We start from the raw sequence: 9,513 nt of genomic DNA, 5'->3' as shown, positions 1-9,513 counted from the left end.
TTTTGCTGGTGAAGGGTCTTTACCTTCCTTCGATTTGTAAAAAATGAATCTGTGAAGCACAGTAAAAACAGGGTATGCTTGTAGTTAGTTACGTAACTGATACCGCATGTATCTTCAGTTGAGAAAGGGAAACGGAGATAGCTTTCTAAGAAAGTGTTTTGAAGTACATGAGCTTATTAACAAGGTACCAATTTGGGTCCTAAAGGTTTCTGGGTCGGGAGGGGTGTTCTCTAAATTAGTGTTCAGTGCCTCCTACCTTGGGGTATGTGGGACTCTTTGCCTTCTGGGTGGGGGCACATCTGGAAATTGGAAGCTACTCCCTGTAGTTGAGTGCAGTGGTTAGTGAGGAGGCGGCAGCAGGGCCTCATCCTCAAGCCTAAGGCCTGTGCACTGCATGAGCCTTACAAACTGCAGGAAGAGAATCACATTTGCATCATCCAGCTGCATGAGAAGCTAAGAGGGGAGAGGTAAAGGCCATCCTGTAGCTGACAGCAGTTGCCATGAGTGTTAGACTGGTCAGACAAGGATGCACTTTAGCCTAGAAAGATGAGGGTCCCAAAGCAGCCTTGGCTATCCCAACAGTACAGAGTCCTAGATTGGAGGGATTAGCAGGCCCATCCCAATAAAAGTGAGTTGTAATCATTTTGCTAGTGAAGGGGCTTTCCCACAGGCAAGAAAGACTGAGAATTCAGGGCTAACCAAACCTTCCTCTTTTGTACATCTTACTGGGTTTGGGTGAAGACCAGCATCCAGGAGGATTTCTCTGGAGGCTTGGCTCCTGAGGAGACACAGTGCTGGGACAGCCCTCTGTAGCTGCAGCTCTTTTTTTACGTATTCTTACCTTTTTTTTGAGAGGGAGAGAGAAACATCAATATGAGAGGGAAACAGATCAGCTGTCTTCCATATGCATCCCTATCGGGGATCAAACCCACCACCTTTCAGCATACAGGACAATGCTCCAACTAGCTGAGCCAGACCATCCAGGCCTAGTCAAGTACTTTTGATAAGAAGTAACCCTACGTTGAGCCCATTGGAGGGGGAAAGATGGTGGTAACCTCACTGCACAAGCCTGGCCTTGTGAGGACCCAGGTTACACCAGCTTCAGCCTTGTGTACACATACCAACAGGCTTTAGAGATCTGGGCAAGAAAGCATCCCTCCAGGGCTGCCCACCCGGCTGCTGCTCTGTGGGTCTCTATCCGTAATCTTCCTGGCACGCTGGAACAACACGCACCCTCTTCATGACTTCAAGTCTCTTTCCGGTTCCATACAGCCAGTTCTCCAAACTTCCCAATTCACCTTCCTGGGAAGGTGTCTGTAGGCTCCACTGGTAGATGAACATTTCTGTCAGGTTGATCACTTCCAGCCACCTAGAGGGCTCTTTTGGCAGCTCCAGTCAACTGTGACCAAGAGGAAGCAGGGCATCACCTGGGGCTTGACATGTGACTGCCAAAGTCTGCCTCAGTAAGGGTTTGTGATTGGGTCAACAGGAACTCCTGGCACTTGGAGACAGAGCAAGTTGCTTTCATTGGAACCTATTTACCCCGATTAGCAGGCTCTGAGGACATCTCGGCAGCTTTACAACCAGTCAACCAAAAGCATGTGGATACCACCCTTCTGTGAGCATCCAGCACTGGGATCTTACAACCTGGTGTGGGCGGCACAGTTTGCCATTTGGAAGCCACCAGAGGTCCCGTGAGAGGTGGTTGTGAACAGTTGTGATTAGAGTTCAAGTGAAAGACTGTCAGGAAAGATTTCCTGGGGGATGCCTTGTGGGGTTGCTGAGTTAGGTAATATCCTCCGGGCCCCAAATGGGAGAGCCCAACAGAGACTCAAGGAGCACATTGTGAGGAAATCCGCAGGCTACACAACACAGGACATCCGGAGAGGGACAAGTTGCACAAAGGGAAGAAGGTTGTTGAACTTTGGGACCTTTGACATATCTAAGTGGAGAAGGTCCAGGGGGCAGCTGGATATGAGGATAGAGCTGAAAGTCCTGATTTGGAAGCCTTATCTGTCAAGGCAACAGCAGAATCTGCTCCAAAGATTGACATCTGTAAGGGCAGGGACAAATCTAATATCTGCATCCCAAGTCCCTAGAACAGTTTGCACATAGAGGGGGATACCCAGGGAATCATCAAGTTTCTGGATGGGTTATGGGTGGATAGAGCTGTGGGTGGGTGGGTGAATGACTAGATACACTAGTGGATAAATGGATGTTTGGGTGAATATAAATAGATGGATGAATGGATGGGGCATTGGGAGGTGACTGATTTAAAACATGCTTTCCCCTCCAAGCCAATTCATACATAATTCTATAAAGACTACATGAGAACCTGGGTTATTTTTCCCATTCCTTTAACTTTTTAAGTATTTATGGAAATGATTATTTTATTTTTTTTAAATTTAGAGCCCATCCTAAGTCGCCCAATGGTTGAGTGTTAACTTATGAACCAGGAGGTCACAGTTGGATTCCCATTCACATACCTGGGTTATGGACTCGACCCCCAGTAGGGGGCATGTAGGAGGCAGCTGATCAATGATTCTCATTTCTATTTCTCTCCCTCTCCCTCTCTGAAATCAATAAGTACATATTTTTTAAATTAGAGTAAGAAAGAAACATCAATCAGCTGCATCCTGCACATGCTCCAACCAGGGATCAAACTGTCAACCTGGGCATTTGTCCTGACAGGGAATCAAACCCACTGCTTTCTGGAGTGCTTGGACATCAACCAACTGCTCCACAACTAGCCAGAACGATGGTGGTGTTTGTTTTAGTTTTTTTAAAGAGCAATGAATAACACAAGAATAAAACAACCAGGTATGTCCCAAGTGTGCATTAAAAGAGCTACACAGAGCCAAAACCGGTTTGGCTCAGTGGATAGAGTATCAGACTGCGGACTGAAGGGTCCCAGGTTCGATTCCGGTCAAGGGCATGTACCTGGGTTGCAGGCACATCCCCAGTGGGGGATGTGCAGGAGGCAGCTGATCGATGTTTCTCTCTCATCGATATTTCTAACTATCTCTCTCCCTTTCTCTCTGTAAAAAATCAATAAAATATATTTTAAAAAAAAAAAAGCTACACAGAAATTTAGAAAACAATTGTGACTTCTGAGATTGTTGGTTGAACCCAATTAGACACCAATCCTGAAACTACACCAAAATATTAGGAAAAGAGGATTCTGGGAAGAGTGAAGCGCCAGGAATCTGTCTCCCCACCTAACAATCACACTGGCTGAATCTGTCTGATATGACTATTTTGGAACTTGGGAGGCTTTCAACTTCCTTGGACAATAGAATTACAGTTCCTTTTGGTTCATTTTGGACTCTGGCACAGTAGTAGCTTACCTATTCTCCCCCAACATGCACACAGCTTTGAGGAAGTAGTGTGGCCCACAGAGACCCTTTTGCTGATAAATGCTGCTTTGGGTAAGTGTAAAGAGTAGGGAAGCCATTGTTGCACCTCTCCGCAGTGTTGCCTGTTCTCAGGCCGAAGTAACTTCTGGGAGATTTAAAGACTTGGTGCCCTGCTTCCTGCCTCTCGTTTTCTCATTTTCACCTTCTGGGAACCAGACTACGACATTTATTAGGTCATATTGGCAAGCAGCTGCATATGTACAGAAAATGAGACATTGACCACATATGCCCAGGGAAAGGCAAAGGCCCAGAGAGACCTGGGGAGACCGGCCTTCATGTTTATCCTCAGGCTGAGCCTTGGCACAGACATAGCCTATAAAAATAATAGTAACAAATGGAAAACAAACCCAGCTGCCCTGGGGGGAAAGGAGAATCTGATTTCCAAGGTTAACAGGCTCAAATGTCCAGTGTACACCAATATATAACAGCAGGGAAATATGGCCCACCCAAGGAAAAAATCCACAGAAACTCCCTGAAAAAGACCTGATAGCCGATCTCATGGACAAAGATTTTAAAGCAGCCATTTTAATGATACTCAACGAAAGGAAGATGTGGAGGAAGTCAAGACAATATCTGAGCCAAATGGAAATATTAATAAAAAGTTGCCGAAACCGGTTTGGCTCAGTGGATAGAGCGCCGGCCTGCGGACTGAAAGGTCCCAGGTTCGATTCCAGTCAAGGGCATGTACCCTGGTTGCAGGCACATCCCCAGTAGGAGATGTGCAGGAGGCAGCTGATCAATGTTTCTCTCTCATCGATGTTTCTAACTCTCTCTCTCCCTTCCTCTCTGTAAAAAATCAGTAAAATATATTTTAAAAAAATAAAAATTCTGGAGCTAAAACATGCAATAACAAATGAAAATTTCACCAGATGGAATCAAAGGCAGAAGGAAAAAATAGGTGGACTTTTAGCTAGGGCAATGGAAATTATTCATTCTGAAGAACAGAAAATGGAAGAAAAGTAAATAGAGCAGAGCCTGATTAACCTGTAGGACACCACTAAGAAGACCAACATGTGTTATGGGGATCTCAAGAATAGTGGCTGAAAACTTCCCAAAGTAAACGAAAGACATGCTCAACAAATTCCAAGCCAGATCAACTCAGAGAGTCATAATCAGATTTTTGAAAGACAAAGAATCTGGGCCCTAACTGGTTTGGCTCAGTGGATAGAGCGTCGGACTATGGACTGAAGGGTCCCAGGTTCGATTCCAGTCAAGGGAACATGCCTGGGTTGTGGGCTGTGGGCTCGATCCCCAGTTGGGGGTGTGCAGGAGGCAGCCGATCAATGATTCTCATCATTGATGTTTCTCTCCCTCTCCCTTTCTGAAATCAATAAAAATATATATTAAAAAAAAAAAGACTCTTGAAAAAACAATCTTAAAAGCAGCAAGAGGGAAACAACTCATCACATCCAGGGATCCCCCCGACCCCAGTAAGATTATCAGATTTCTCAGAGGACGGAAGGTAGTGGTTTAATATACTCAAAATGCTTTAAAAAGTTGCCTGGCCTGTGTATCCCAATGGTTGAGCTTTGACCTATGAACCAGGAGGTCATGGTTTGATTCCAGGGTTGTAGGCTCAACCCCCAGTAGGGTGCATGCTGCAGGAGGCAGCTGATCAAAGAATCTCATCATTGATGCTTCTATCTCTCCCTCTCTGAAATCAATAATAAATGTTGAGGGTCCTAGCTGGTTTGGCTCAGTGGATAGAGTTGGCCTGGGGACTGAAGTGTTCTGGGTTTAATTCTGGTCAAGGGCACATGCCCGGTTGCGAACCCAGTCCTCAGTGGGAGGGCATGCAGGAGGCAGAAGATTGATGATTTTCATCATTGATGTTATCACCCTCTCCCTCTCTAAAAGCAATAAAAATATATAATTAAGGAAGTGAGGGAAGAATTAAAACATTTTCAGATAAACAAGTTGATGAGGTTTGTTACCTCTAGACCTGCCCTGCAAGAAATGCCCTGCAGGGTGAAAGGACACTAGAGAGGAAGCCATAAGAAGAAATAAAGATCTCAATAAAAGTAGATGGGAAATTATAAAAGCTAGTATTTTAACAATTGTAACTTTGTTTTCTATATGCTTTAGTAAAATTAAGTTGGCATAAATTCAAATTAAAGTTTTATAACTTTAGGAAGTTAAATGTAATCCCCATGGTAACCACAAAAATAATAGAATATATTTAAAAAAATGAGAAAATAAGCATTTAATACAAAAGATCAAATAACACAAAAGACTACAGTAATGCAGGTAATGAGGGACAATAAAGCTAGATGGCATGTAGCCAAGATTGGGAAGCAGCCCAAGTGTCCAGTAAATGAGTGGCTAAAAATCCCATGGTGCACAATGGAATACTACTCTGCCATTAAAGGAAGAAGATTTTACCCTTTGCCATAGCGCAGAGGGACCTACAGAACATCGTGCTAAGTGAAATAAACCAGTCATAGAAAGAGAAATGCCAAAGGACTTCACTCGTAGAATTTAATGGACAACCAAACAAAAAAGAGTTTCATTGATAAGAGAGTAGGCAGACAGCTCTGTTGGGGGAATTGAGCAGAAAGAAACTCAAGGACATGCACAATAGTGTGGTGATGGGGTTAGGGCGAGAGGGTTAAAGTGGAAGAGGGCATAGAGGAGATAAATGGTGATGGAAAAAAATAAAGCTATATGGCATATAGATATCAACATAGCGACATAATTAAGTTCCTACTCACCAAGGAATAGAAAATCTGACCAGACCTATAACTACTAGGGAGATTAAATCAAAAAAAAATTTTACTGTTGTTGTAATGTACCCGGCGAATCACAGAAGGACGCCTCAAGAAGTTGAACTAAAGAGTCACATTTATTGCAATCCAGGACTATGAGGGGGCATTTCAGCTCTCCCAAATCTCATAGTAATAAGATGGCCGCCACACCAGATTTATATAGGCAAAAATCACAAAGGTATCAATTACATCTTTGGGTTTGGAATGAGGGACTTGGTTTGCAAAAAAGCAGTTTACAGAAGCAGAAGCAGCATGCTATCTCAATTATAGTTTTGGGTCCCCGGATCACTGAACTGACAGAAACACATTATCTAGACCCCTTGGGTCTGGAATGAGGAACCTGGTTTGCAAAAAAGCAGTTTACAGAAGCAGAAGCAGCATGTTTTCTAAATCACAGTTTTTGGGTCTCCAGAACACGAGTCAACAGGGACACGTTAACTGGAGCCCTCTGACCTTGGGATAACTGCTGTCCTTCCAGGTGAAGGAAAATGTGCTTTCTAAGACCAGTATGACCACAACCCATGGGCTATCCACATGACAATCAATAGGGTATTGAATCGAATGGGGTGGTTTATATAATTCAGAAAATTAAAATAACTTTTCTATTAAACAAAGCAAATAAGTACAGAAGCCAAACAGCAGGGTTAAAGTTAAACTATAGTTTCTGCCTGAGATGATTGCTACCATACTTCACTATATTGCATAAAAATAACTCTAAAGGAAAATTCTGGTAAATTTGATTACAGTAAAATTAAGTTCCAATCTGTTCCTAGTTTGCTGGAAAAATTGAATCATTTTTCTGCATGTATTGTGTTCATATGATTTCTCCATTCTAATATTTTGGTGAGTTACGTTGACTTTTAAATTACATTTACTGGGGTAACATTGGTTAATGATATAAGATTCAAGTGTACGATTCTGTATATGTCATTTGTATATTGCATTGTATGTCAAATTTCCTGTCACCATATATTTGACCCCCTTTACCCTTTGTTACCCCCACCTCTCTTCTCCCTCTGGCAGCCTCCATACTGTTGTCTGTGTCTATGAGTTTTTGTTTGCTTGTCTTATTTGTTCATTGTTGTTTTCAGTTTTAGATCCCATATATGAGTAAAATCATATGTTCTTGACTTTTCCCATCTGATTTTTTTCACTTAGCATGATATTCTCAAGATCGATCTATGTTGTCACAAATAACTGTATTTCATATTTTCTTATGACTGAGTAGTATTCCATTGTATGTATTATGCACCACATCCTCTTTATCCAGTCATCTATTGAAGGACACTTTGGTTATTGCCATGTCTTCACTACCATGTATAATGCTTCAGATATTTCAATGCCGGATCTTTCAAACATATTTGTGTGTTGATCAGGGAATACTTTTTTTTTTTTTTTTTGTAGAAAAGCAAGCAAGAATTTATTGATTTCAGAAAGGAAGAGAGAGGAGAGAGAGAAACATCAATGATGAGAGAGAATCATTGATCGGCTGCCTCCTGCACAATCTGCCCTCTACCAGGGATCAAGCCTATAACCTGGCCATGTGCCCTGACTGGGAATTGAATTCACAACCTTTTGATGCATGGGACAGTACCCAACCCACGGAGCCATACCAGCCAGGGCTTACTGTTCCTTTTCAAGCTCCCTGAGGTGCTTGCCAAGGTCATAAATTTTGGACCATTCTTGTCTGAAAGAATTTGCATAAAACTGAAATCATGTGTTCTTCGACAGTTTAGTAAAACTGCCAATAAAACTATTTCAACTTCTTTAATAGTTATAGAACTACTCATTTTCTACTTCTTGGATAGTTATGATGTTATAGTTTTCTAGAAATTAATTTTATATATTTTTTCAAAATATTGACACAGATTTGTTGATAATATTTCTGTATCTTTTATGAATCTGCCACATCTGTAATCATGTCTTCCGTTATATTTTCTAATGCCTTACTCATGCTTTCTCTCCTTTATTCTTAGCCAGGCTAGAGTTTTACCTTTTTTTTTTTTGGATAAACACCTTTATTACACGGGCTAAGATAGAAGGGAAGAGGACTTATTTGCCTTTCCGGGCCTTGATTTTCCTCAGATAGAACTCCAGCTCCTTGCCCTCAAGCACATAGCCATCTGCTCTGCTGCACTGGCCTGGCCTTGAAGCGATGCATGCAAGCAGCTTGCCCTGCTGGAACTGCTCCTCGAGAAGACTGCTGATTTTGGCATTCTTTTTCCTCTCATCGTATTTCTTCTGAGTTTTCCTTGATCGTTTTTTGTTCAAAATCTCTTCCTCTTCAGGAGTCAGCTTGGCCCCTTTCTTGCGGCCCAGGGGCAGCGTGTAGTGGGACTCGTACCACTGTCGGTACCGTGTGCTGTCAACCAGCACGATGCAGTTCTTCACTAGGGTCTTGGTGCGGACCAGCTCCTTGTTGGATGCGTTGTAGACAACATCAATAATCCTCGTTTTGCACGTACAACACTCGGAGCCCCAGGAGAAGTTGCCCACGTCCAGCCTCAGGGCCCGGTACTTCTTGTTGCCGCCGCGCACGTGGACTGTGTGTATGCGGCGAGGTCCAATCTTCGCGTTGGCGGCGGGGCGTCCCAGCTCATATTTCCGCTTCTTGTGGTAGGGCTTCCTCTTGTCCCCGGTCTTCGCAGCGCTTGTGCCTGTTGTCCCGAGAGATACCCATGGCTCTGTGCCGGTTCGAAAGAGAAAACGCAAAAAGCAAGTTTTACCTTTTTAACTAGTATTTTTCAAATGGTTTTGTTGATCTTTTTATCTTTGTTCTCTTATTTCATTAATTTCTGCTTTTATTTTGTCCTTTTATACATTTTAATTTAGAGAGCAATGGAGGGAAGAGAGAGAGAGAAACAGCGATGGGAGAGGGAAGCTGATTGGTTGCCTCCTGACTCACCCCAACTAGGGATCGAACCTGAAATCGGTATGTGCTCTGACCAGGAATCGAACCTGCCACCTTTTTGGTGTATGGGATTACACTCCAACCAACTGAGGCACACAGCCAGGCCTTCATTTTCCTTTTTGCTTTCTTTGGCGTATTGTATTTTTTTTCTAACTACATAATGTTAATACATAGCTTATTAATTTTTAGCCCTTTTTTCGTATTTAACATATAACACTGAAATTTCCTCTCTAAATATTGCCTCCATTGTATCCCACAACTTCTGATGTTAAAAAAATTTTCATTACTATTCAGTTCTACATGTTCCTTCTTGATTTCTTTGACCTATAAATTATGTGGGTAGATGTGTGTATAGGTTTCTGTTTTTAGGGGAGTTCTGGAGTTTTGTTGTTGTTGTTCTTTTTTTTTTTTTTAATTTTTT

At 42.6% G+C, this 9,513-nt stretch overlaps 1 pseudogene; it reads right to left on the bottom strand.

The window, feature by feature from the left end:
* Positions 1–8,187: 8,187 nt before the first annotated feature.
* Positions 8,188–8,861, bottom strand: LOC102765609 (annotated as a pseudogene).
* Between the last annotated feature and the right edge of the window lie 652 nt (positions 8,862–9,513).

This window comes from Myotis davidii, unplaced genomic scaffold (genome assembly GCF_000327345.1).
Source record: "Myotis davidii unplaced genomic scaffold, ASM32734v1 scaffold480, whole genome shotgun sequence".
NCBI classification, from domain to species: Eukaryota; Metazoa; Chordata; class Mammalia; order Chiroptera; family Vespertilionidae; genus Myotis; species Myotis davidii.
This window is presented reverse-complemented; position numbering and strand designations above follow the sequence as displayed.